Source organism: Sarcophilus harrisii, chromosome 3 (assembly GCF_902635505.1).
Source record: "Sarcophilus harrisii chromosome 3, mSarHar1.11, whole genome shotgun sequence".
NCBI lineage: Eukaryota > Metazoa > Chordata > Mammalia > Dasyuromorphia > Dasyuridae > Sarcophilus > Sarcophilus harrisii.
Genome location: NC_045428.1, coordinates 436,434,850 through 436,446,709, shown reverse-complemented (window position 1 = coordinate 436,446,709; position 11,860 = coordinate 436,434,850). Strand labels below are relative to the sequence as shown.

The following is an 11,860-nucleotide window of genomic DNA, read 5'->3' as shown; positions in this document are numbered from 1 at the left end:
GCTGAGAACTCTTTTCCTAAGTGGATGCTTAGAATGTAACGCCTGTATTCCTGTATGTAAGTAATGCAGTATTCCAGATTAAGCCTAAGCATCTAGGAAAAGAGTTCACACACATAGCTCTTCCAATACTTATTAGCATTACAGTCTCCCTTTCATGGCTTATTCCTGCCTCTCAAAAGCCTTAACCTAAAATTCTTCCCAATGTCTATTTTTTTTTTTTTTTTGCCAGCATTTAAACTTACTGCCTCTTCTATCCTAAATGCTAATTACCCTTGATCCTGACATCTTACCTAGCGATACCCTTGAGCCCGACTATGAGTGACTTCAGTTTTCTCCTTTGTCGGGGACTGAAATAGTCTGCATTTCAGAGGGCCAGGCCAGGACCCCCAAGCACTAAGAGGTGCGAACGAAAACGCCCAGGCTTTTAAGTGCCCAGTTAAAAACATGCAGCGTAGGGGCGGCCGCCGTTCCGACGCTGGCGGCGCAGAAGGCTTTGGGGGCTGCAGAGGGCGCTGTCCGCTCGTCTCCGGGCCAGCGGCTGCAGCCGGCTGCGAGCCGCGGGCACCGCTGGGTGGCTGGAGGCGCCCTCTGCTTTCCGTGCCTGCAGCAGCAGCAGCAGCAGCAGCAGCGGCCGCTGCCGCCGCCGCGTTGTGGGGGTGTGCGCGCCTCCCGCTCCCTCCCGCCCGCTCCCCAAGCTGTGAGCGAGGGCAGTAAATCTGGAGCGAGAGACACGGCTCCGCCGCACGTTTCCAGGCGCCGGCTTCCCAGCCGCCGCCTCCACCTCCACCGCTGCTTCTCTTTGTCCGGGGAAAGGAGGGAGGGAGAGAGGGCAGGAAGGAGGGGGAGTTGCTGCTGTTGCTGCTGCGGCACCAGGTGCATCCTCGGAACCCTCCATCACCCTGCGCCCCTTCCCCCTGCCTCTGCGTCGCGCGCTCGGAGACCCTTGTCCGGCGGCCGCAGCTTCCTCGGGTGGGCGCTGGCGGACAGGTGAGTCCTACGGCAGGAGACCGGCTGAGGTTAAGGCGGTTGCGAGATTTGCTGCTGCCTCCGCGCGGCATCTGCAAGTGGGATGCGTGGGAGGTGTTTGGCTGTGACAGTTGTTTGGAAGTGCAATCCAGGTGTGGCTCCATTCCTTTCCCTCTCCCGGCCCACCCCTCCGCTCCCGTGCTCCTTGCCAAGTTCGTTCAGCCTGGGCACCTGGTCTGACCCTTTTCCCCACCGAAATCTTTGGATCCTCAAGAAGGGGTCCTCGCGTCCCCTTCCAGCCCCCAACTACTGGAAAACACTCGAAGACGGGGGTCCGGACCTAGCTTGTGGCTACAGCCTAATTAAGTGTAGTCATGCGCTTAGTTTTGAACATCTTCCTTGCTTGCTTCTGGAATTGCTAAGACTAAGGTAACCGATGGGGGTCTTCTGTGCAGTCTCTTTATTTTTGGCCCTGGCTCCCACATTCATGGGTGTGGGAGGAAACAGAGTTTAGAGCCATAAGGGGCATTTCCCATCCCTTCCCCCCCACTCCGAAAAAAAAGGCATCCTCTCCCTTCCTCCTTGCTAGAAGAATTGCCCCATGCAATCTGCAGGAAGATAATTAAGATGCAGGAGCTATTTGATTCTCTCTTGAATAGTGTTGGGCGATTGCAGAGCACGTATGTCTATATGGCACATACACGTGCTGACTGTTTGGGTAACACAAGGATCTCCCAGAGGAGGGAAGGGTTAGTTCAAGACCTGGAACGTCCTCCCGACTTGAAATATTTCGTTCTTCCGCCTTACTATTAATTTAGTACGGCCATGCTAATTCCTTTGAACTTTATAATAAGACCTATTTAATTTTTCTTATATAGATGAGATTTAGTTTGGAGAAGATGCACAGAAGGGATTTCTGGCGCTTGGAAGTGATGGTACTATCATTCTATTTTAAATACAAACGGGGAATAAGTGCGTCTGGCAGGATACCAGAAGAAACCCATACTCACTGTTATGCAAGTACATTTAAAAATACCTGCTCATTGGTTAGAACGGAAAGTGATCACCCAGGCCTCTAGGGGAAGCTGAGAGAGTAGCTAAGGACATTTCCTCAAAACAAAAGCGTACCAGTCTTTCTTGAGGTCCTCTTTTAAGATGGTGTAGGACACTTTTAGACAGTATTTCAACTGTGGGAAGAATACCTGAGGTATAAAGCAGATAACAGTGCAGAACATTTAGGAGAATTTAATGAAACAGGAATTATTCTTAAGCTGCAAAGTCGGGTATGAATTATTTGACTGTTAATATGATAGTGGTGGAAACGGAACTCAGAACTCAGGTTTTTAAAATTTTTGGATAACATCCTTTTTTTTTTTTTTTTTTTTGGTAAAGAGACTTTTTGGAAATTTAGTAACTATTTATTGCCAGTCAAATTAACTCAACTGAAGATGGATTCATATAAAAGAAGATCTTTTCATCACTTCTAATTATTATTTGGTAAAAATTAGGTATTTTGCTAACATAGTAAGACTAAATTGCTAGATGATGAGATAGAAACCCTATATAAACCACACACTTTTGCATATTTCTCGATCTGAGTTCTCTGTCTCATCTGGCAAAAGATGACAGGCATTATTACTGCAACCATCTACATGCAGGAATTGTTCAGTGACTTGCAATAATCAAAACAAATATTCAACAGGTGATACCTGGCAGAAGGCAACAGATAAAATGCACAGCAAACTGTATTATCACTAATTGTGGATTTGTATGAATCAGATTTTTCTTTTACTCTGTATGATAGATTTCACTTTAGTTACTAGGTTCCCAACTTCAGTTTTGTTTAAAGTAGTCAGAAGCAAAGCAAAATATAAAAATAAAATGTAAAGCAAAAGATATATTTTACTGTGATATTTTGGGGGAGGGATTCCAGACCTGTGAATTCATTGGTACAGGAAAGTATCATTGTGGACACTGCCTATTAATGAAGCTGAGCAACTACTCTGCAATTTATAGACTTAAGTTGCCTAGAGGTCACTGAGAGTTTAAATAATTTATGAGGTTTGACACTGCTATTTTGTGTCAGATTTGCAAGAAGTTGAACCTAGGCTTTCCTGACTCAGGAGCTCCTATGGCTTTTGAATAGTAATTAAAGATGGATAAAATAAAGTTTAGCAAAGGATAATTAGCACATTGTTAACATATACTTTTTATATAGACTTTTTGGAAACAGATATACTAGATCTTGTTTTTCCTACTTGTGACATGTAATTCTTTCCAGCATTCAGGATCTGGCTTTTAAAACTCTGAATATTCCATAATCTCTTTGAATTTTTGTAGTATTAGTGACAGATTAGTCATCAGTGTCAGTATTTTTATTTGCTTACAAAATAGTAATGCTCATTAAATATTTCATTATTTTCTCTATCATATATAAAACTTGCCTTTGACAGAATAGTACAGATGATTGAGTGGAGTAAAAAAAGGTTTCTTTTGTTTTAAATTTTTTGTTTAAGATATTTCCAGATTTAGATATTTTGTGTCAGGTTTCAGCAAATAAGATTTTATGTAGAGTATTATGTAAAATGTGTGATTGGGCTTGAGGGTATTTTATAAAACTTGGGTTTGGCTATTACACAACTGCCAGCAAATTAAGTTAGTAAAGTTAAAATAGGGAAACAAAATGCCCAGTGTCCATTGACCAGCCTTTGCTGCTGCCAAGTTAGAGAAGGACTATTTCTGGTAGTGGAGAGAGAAGTACAGTGTCTACAACAATGGTTCCCATTGGGTGGTTCATAAATCCAGGTTCTTAACAATGGTCCAAGGTCTGTTAAAATTTGTTTAGTGTTTAGTATCTTAAGTACTAAATAATTGGAAAGAGTATTATGAGTAGTACATTAAATTACCCTAGGGGTTCAATGTTTTTGTTGTTGTTGTTGTTGAAAGGGGTTCATGAAACAAAGCAAAATGTTGACAATTACTGGTCTAGAGGATGACATAGACATATGCAGCAGCATTAAAATCTTTAGAAAAGGGCTAATACACATAATGGGGCTGTAGTTATGTTATCAGCCCCGATTTGTGTATTAGCCCTTTCCTAAAGATTTAATGCTGCTATATAAAGGTTTTGGGGCTTTTGTATTTGTTCATTAATATAATCAGGAGGAACACATTTAAAATTGATTTTTTTTTTCTAATTTTTGCTTTGGTAAAAGCAATCAAAAACTTGACGCAGACTGTATTGACCCGGCTGAAAATATTCATACATAACAAGGGCCAGAGTCCTGCAGAGCCAATGAAATCACTATATGATATTGAGAACATTATTATCAGCTTGTGATTTTGTATTGAAAGTGACTTTTGTGTGAAGGTGAATATTTGACTTAAGATGAGGGTCAGGGGTGGGGAAATATATAGTTAGGACTTTCTAGCATCTCAGAGACAGGTAAAAGGAAATTTTAGGTGAGAGGAAGCTTAAGCAACACTATATGTACTATATGTACACTATAGAAAATGCTTGATTTTTCACTATTCTTGATAAAAAATAATTGATTGGAACCTAAGGGAAGAGAATTCTGAGACTTACTATCCTAGAAATGTTTTCTGGAATAGAGCTTCTTAAACTTTTTCCACTAATGACCACTTTTTTCCTCTGAAAAATTTTTAGACAACTCGGGGTATAGTAATATACAAATAGGTATGCAAATCAAATATTTATTGATAATAGATCATAATTTCATGATCTCCACATTCAGTTATGGGATCCCATATGGGATCACACAGTTTAAGAAAATTTGCCCTAGTAGAATACATTTTTTTTTTCTAAAAATTTTTTTAAAGACTACATCTAATACACTTTTCAGATCTAGAAGATTTTCTGTAGGGAAAATTGTCATTTGAACATAGACCGATATATCGAATCGTTTTCATTTCCAATTTTTATGATTAAGTGGAACTTGTATCTATAGGGAATTGTTATTGTTGTTTTATTTCTTGAAAATAATGCCTCTTTTACAAGTGTGTCTGCCAAATTTTCTCTTTCCATCTCTATGATACATAAACTTTCAGAATCTAGAATTTCTTCCTAAAAATGCTTTTTTTTTTATACAGCTCATTTTATGGTGCCACTGCCCCCTCAAACTTGTTTCTAAACACTCTAGAATGGCTTCTGTCCCAAAATGGGGTGGGTGGGTGGGATTTGTGTGGGATCGTTCCCACTAAATCAAGAAAGTTATGTCATACCTGTTTCCAAGTTGGGAAAGTTGTAGAATGGATGTGGAAATTTTTTCCCTGAGTTGAGTTTGAAAGGGAATTTGGACATTTCTTTTCAAAACAGAGTCTAACCCATTTTCTGAGTCAATCAGAATTTTCTGAGAAGGGGAATATGGGGAATCAAGTAGAATCAAAAAGTAATCATTAAAGCCCTTCTTTGTTCCTACTAAGTCATGATTGAACTTTTAGTATATGTAGATGTAATAAGAATTATAAAATAGGGTATGGCAGACCTGTGACATCATTAAAATCCTTATATTTTTACTTTATATCATATTTAAGGGAGATCCAGGTGGCATAAGGGATTGAATGCCAGGCCTAGAGACAGGGGATGTGTTAAAATTTTACCTTCGATACTTACTGTGTGACCTGGGCATGTCATTTAATCCCTTTTGGCTTAGTTTCCTCAGTGGTAAAATGATCTAGTGAAGAAAAAGCAAAACCAAGAAAACCTGAAATTGGGTTGGAAAAAGTTGATCAGAACTGAAACAAACTGAACAAAAAGCATGATTAAAAAGCTATGGAAAAGAAAAAAAGTATTCATTAAGTTCTCAAGAAATGCAGTCTAATGAAGTAGACAAGCTATAAACTACTATGTAAGCTCCTTGAAGACAGGAATTGTCTTTGGCAATTTTCTTTCTCCCCAGTCCTTAGCATCCACATATATATCTAAACACAATCCATATATGCATATACACACATAAGATAAATTGGAGGTGATCAACAAAGGGAAGACACCAGGATTAAGGAGGACCACAAAGGATTTCTTGCACAAAATGTGACTTTAATTGAGATCTGTAAGAAGCCAGGGAAGTCAGAAGACAGAGATGAAGAAAGTATAGGTAATAGTCATTGAAAATGCTTGGAGTTAGGATATGGAGTATCAAATAGGAGGAACAATAAGTGAAGAAGCCATTGTAACTGGATCACAGAGTATGTGATATGGAATAAGATGTAAGAAAACTGGAAAGGTAGGAAGGAGAAAGTATCAAGAGGCAAACAGATGATTTTATATTTGGTCCTGAAGGTGATGGGGAACCATTGGAGTTTGTTGACTAAGGGAGTGACACATCTATCATTGAGGATTCTCTAGGAGGTCTTAAGCATGGAACTATCTAATTAGAATATCTGAGATTTGAACTCACTTCTTCCTGGCTTTCATGGAGCACATTAATCTCAGTGCTAATCTGTCTCTTTTTTCCAATCTAACCAACTCCAGAATAATTTAAGTCCCAATTAATATCCACAGGACATGCAATTAAAAGCTTAATGATTCCTCTTTCCTGGCCAATTTTTCCTTTACTGATGTCCTTCCTTGAATATGGGGCCCAGAAGCAAACACAATTCTCTAGATGTGATATGATCAGGGCAAAACGTAGCAGGAAAATTGCCACCCAATTCCTTGATATGATATCTTACTTAGCTCAATCTAAGGTTACCTTCTTGGCTGCCAAACCATAATGTTGATTCACATTAAGCTTATAGTCCCTTAAAATTCCCATGTATTTAACAGCTGCAGAGCCATTCCTTTCCCATCTTGTATTGTTGACTATGATATATTTTAGATATATTATTAGATATATATCTAAGTATAATATTTTTGATTCATACCTTTAAAATCTATCCTACTGGATTTGGCAGAAATACTCATCTGCTTTGCTTGTGTTATCTTGGATAAATCATCAGGTTAGAAATAAATAAAAACAAATGTGTTTAGGAAGAAATTTAAGCCCTGAGATAATAAAGTATCGCATAATTCATCTAAATGAATTTTTCACTTGGCTCATTATATAGCCAAGCCTACTGAAAGATCTTAGAGACATGTTAACTTCTGAGGGTAACCTTTTGATGAATACTAGCTAGAGATGATAGATTCTAGAAGATAGATATTGGACACATATTTCAATGTTTTCCAAAGGGAGGTGGTGGGAAAGGCAGATTCTACAAATTATAAAATATTTGTATTGATTGGATTCAATGTTGGGTACCACTCTCAAAAAGTATCTCTTACCAAAGCAATCAGAGTTTGTCTTATGTTTCCACAACACAAGAAAAAGAGTTCTAATCCCCATTGTTTGCATAGGAATTTACACCATTGATTAAAGGAAAGCTTGTTTGTTTTTTTCATCCAACAAGAGCAAAAAAACCCTTATAGCTAAGCCCATGAGCAGTTAAGTCCCTTCTGCCTTTTCTTGTGAACCTTTGCTTCTCAGGACTCCAAATTTACAGTACTCCTTTCAGACTGAGTCCTTTTGCAAGGGAAAACATTTGGGATTGCTAAAGGGATAACTTCTGCTGCCCCAGATAGGCACAGCCCATATTACTTACAGAATTGGTAAAAGTCACCGTCTGGGTTTGAGTAATAAATACGTTTCATCCTGGGGAAAGGTCTCCAGTGGCATTCTGAAGAGAGAGCTGATAGTTCTGTCCTCTTCAACAATTTTGTTGATGACTTTGATGGAGCTGTATGGCTTATATGGTTTACTTGCCAAATTTGAAGAGAACTTGGAGCTGAAAAAGATGGTTGATTTGTTAGATGACATAATGAGCTCAGAACAAGCTGTAATGGAGCCAAATCTAAAAACATGAGATTTAGTTAGGCATGAATCCTATATTTCTTTTGACTGAAACTATGATTTCATTGGTGCTGTGAACCAAGGTTCAAGAACAACTACAAAAACATAGCTGGAAGTGATTGTGGCTAGACGCTGGTTCATGAGAAAAACACTTGGGGATTTTTGTTAGCTATTAGGGAAATGTGAATGAGTTGTGAGGTGATTGCCAAAAAGAAAGCTAATGCAGTCTTAGGATACATTAGTATCCTTACCAAGGAGCCAATAAATACAGTCAATATGCTCTCCTCTGCTTAAACCACATTTGCAGAAAACCACATCCTATGTAAACAACAGGGATGAGGCTTCTTTTTCTTATGTTGTAGAAATTTACACATGAGACATCCCGGCTAATTCATTTTAAGAGGGTCATGGACAAATTGAAGTGTGCATCCACAGGGAAGGGGAAAAAATTTGAAGTCATGTTATTATCAAGATTAATGGAAAAAATTATGCATGTTTGTGAGGAAAGACTTAATGGTCTTATTACTAGGCTTTATTTATTTATTTGTTATATATTACTGGCTTAATGTAACCGAGACTATGAAAGGTTACTCTATTGTCCTGTTTGATCAAAATTAGGAGCACCCTCTTCTCTCCTCAAATAACTGTTGATACTCTATCTGGGAATGGTGGTTATATTTACTGAGGAATGGATAGTAGATGTTAGAGAGGAAGAAAGAATATCAAGAAACTTGGAGGAAAGCTATGGAAAAATAAAGATTAAAAAGGAAGGGGGTGATCACGGGGGGTTACACATGATTCTCTGTGCATTTCCTTGTGGTCTAACTTCTGACCCTTCCATTTGATTGAAACTACTCTCTCCCAAGTTGCCAGTGATAATTTAATTTCTAAATCCTATAGCCTTTAGTTTTTTATATTATCAGTCATGTTTCATATATTGTGACTTTCTTGAGAGCAGGCACTGTTGTTGAATGCTTAGTTAACACGGTAGCTGGTACATTGTAGCTGCTTAATAAATGCTTGTTGACTTGATCACCCCCTTCTTTTTTATCTTTATTATTCTGCTTATTGGATATGATACAAACTGAAATGAAATATTTTTGTTACTTTTTGGCAATAAAAAGTTAATTATCAAAAGACAACATTTGCAACTCTGGAATTCAAAAGATCCTCTAAATTACAATATTTTTCTTTCATTCTGGGGCAGCATGTTACTTGAGAGTTGGTGGTGTGTTTTGGTAAAGGACTGGTCTTGAAATCAAAAAGATGGGGGTTAAGGTCTTACTTTTGATGTGTGCTAGCTTTGTGACTGTGGGCAAGTAATTTAAACGCTTGATAATATTGGAGATTCTAAGAATGTAAGTCAATGATAAATTGCTGATCTGGTAGTGCTTTACAGCAATTAAACCACAATCTAGATAAAATGCAAATAGTTGTGTGTGTGTGTGTGTGTGTGTGTGTTCCTTGAATCTCTCCCTGTCTGCTTGTTCCTTTGCTATTGGTTATATATACATTTAGCTTCCTCAGTTGTAAAAAAACAAACAAAACTTACTAAATCTTACCTTACTAGCTATTGTCCTGTATCTTTTATGTCCTCAGGTAAAGTCTCTTAAATACTTTGTGCTCCTGTGGCACATGTGGTTCTGGTTCCCTTCTTTCTGCATATTCCTTCTGAGTCTCTATTTTGGAATTGTTATTCTACTCCTTTATCATGGTTATCTTATAGATTTGTTTTGAGGTACCTCTTTATTCTTGTACACTCTCTTGGTTAGTCATCTCATCCATGAGTTCTACCCAAAAAGTAGAAGGTGGAGGCTGGGTGTGTGTGCTGATGAGACTTGTGGGGGTATGGAGGCATTATGGAATAGATGGACAGAATGTCTGAGCTGAGGAAGGGAAGGTCTAGTTGTAGTTCCAGTATCATACCTAAATAAGTGACTCTCATTTGGGAGTAAGCTTTGAAGCTAAGCTTGGTCATTATAATTATGTAGCCTAGGGTTTCTTTTTATCATTCTTTAAATTGTTGTCATTGTAGTATTTTATCAGTTGTTTTCTTGATTCTTCTTGTTTTACTCTGCTTCAGGTCATACAATTCTTCTCTGAATGATTCCATTTAAATATTTTCTTATGATGTATTAATATTAATTTTACATACCATGATTTATCTAGCCATCTTCCTGTAGATAAACATATTTTTTATTTCTAATTCTTTTCTATGACTACATTTCAATGCAACCAAAGAAGTGGTTTCATGAGAGAAATGCTAATAGATGTTAATATATGTGTAATCATTATTACAGGGCATGTCAACATATAATAATAGATATTGAGTTCAATATAAGAAAATCTGCTACTTGCATTAAGAAGTAATTAAGTGAATGAACATATACATCATATCATAGTTCTGTTTACCTAAAGTTTATTCTTGGGAAGGTATATCTTCATTGCTTTCCCTGTGACATGACTACTTTTTTGCTGACCTTGTTTCTTTGTGGCCTTGCTAGGACTTTATACCACTTCCTTTTCTAATGCTCTAGGGGGACCTTTACTCTGTTCCTTTTATCTAATAATATTTTTTCTCTTTTACTGCCTGCTGTTCCTGGAGATGGTTCTTCACTGCAGCCTAAGGATCTAGTTTATAGAAAAATATGAATTTCTTCACATTGATGGCAGACTATTGAGTGATGGCCAGAATAAGTTATCAAATCTTATTCACTGGATGCTTTAGATAGGATTGATTTTTATCTTTTTGGCCAAATAGAGCCCTTCCTAAATGGAAGAAGCCTTCTAAAGAGCTTTATGATTCTTACTCAAAAGCCGTAGCTTCAGTTTCTTGAAAAAATCCCCAAGATTACATTCCCAGTGGTTTATTATTTTATGTTAAGAGTAAGTTAGCAGCAAATGAGATGAGTGGCACATATGTAGCATAGAATAATGATATGAATTAGAATACTCAGCAGTCTTTAGAAAGGCAGGATCACCTGCCAAAATAAAAAGCCAGGGTGGTGTGTTAGGATCCTAAAAAGACAGTAACAAGGCAAGTGAATTGCTGAAACTTGCTAATATAGATTTTGTGACTTTAATAGTCTTGTAAAAATATAGTGAGGAGAAGGACTAGGTTATGAAAAATACCAATAAAATAGAGAAGGCAAATAATGAAGAGTTAATGAAGGAGCCAATTTTCCACACTCGACCAATCTTTCATCTTAAAATGCTAGTCTAGAAACTTAATATGTATGTCATCTATTCTAGATGACAGTGTAGGAGAAGTAATCTTCAATCAGCCAGCATTAATTATCTTTACACTTGATTGTTGAAATCATTCATGGAGTGTATCATTTTCTCAAGACAGGCAATTTCCCCCTCTACACAAAGCATTCTAAGTTTGGAAAATTTGTTGCCTCCAAAATCAAGTCTGCTTTGCTTCATGATATTGCTGTTGCAATCTATTTATTCTTTGGGATAGTCTCATTTAATAACCAAAATATCACAATGATTTAGGTTGAAATTCATATTACATTGCCTGATACAGAGTTTTCCCATCATTTTGAAGGACATCTTATGATAATTGAATGTGGATGTAGGTAGTATCACTTTTAACTTATCAAAGCCTCCAACCACTATTAATCATTGGCTCTATGTTATGTTAGCCTGGATAACAGCCAGTTTGTTTGTAAAAGCTGATCATTTCTTTTACCAACAGATTTATAAGATTAATTTAACAACTTCCTTATTTAGTTCTTAACCTCCGTGTATGGAATGCTCATCACATCTGCGTATTTGCAATTCTCAATCAGTTATTCTCTCCTTTTGTTTCTTTGTAAAACTTGTCACCCTGGATTCATATTTTTCTGTGTGCCAATTATTTCTGTCACCATGGCAGTTCTGCTTTCACGATTCTTATTTTCTTTTTAAGATATTCAAAAACATCTTGTTGTGGTCATATGATCTCTTGGACTATGGACTTCCATAGGGTTCTCTGTCTCACAAGGTGCTAACTCATGTTCTTTTGTCTTGCTATTTTTATCATAGATGTGTGGACTCCT

General features: G+C 37.6%; 1 protein-coding gene across 1 annotated transcript in view; it reads left to right on the top strand.

The window, feature by feature from the left end:
• The first annotated feature begins 574 nt into the window (after window positions 1-574).
• MTUS2 (microtubule associated scaffold protein 2) overlaps window positions 575-11,860 on the top strand; it is a 620,079-nt gene continuing 608,793 nt past the window's right edge. Inside the window, exon 1 of the mRNA XM_031960747.1 lies at window positions 575-987. The gene's annotated coding sequence lies outside the window, so the exon portion shown is untranslated. The remainder of the gene's footprint in view (window positions 988-11,860) is intronic.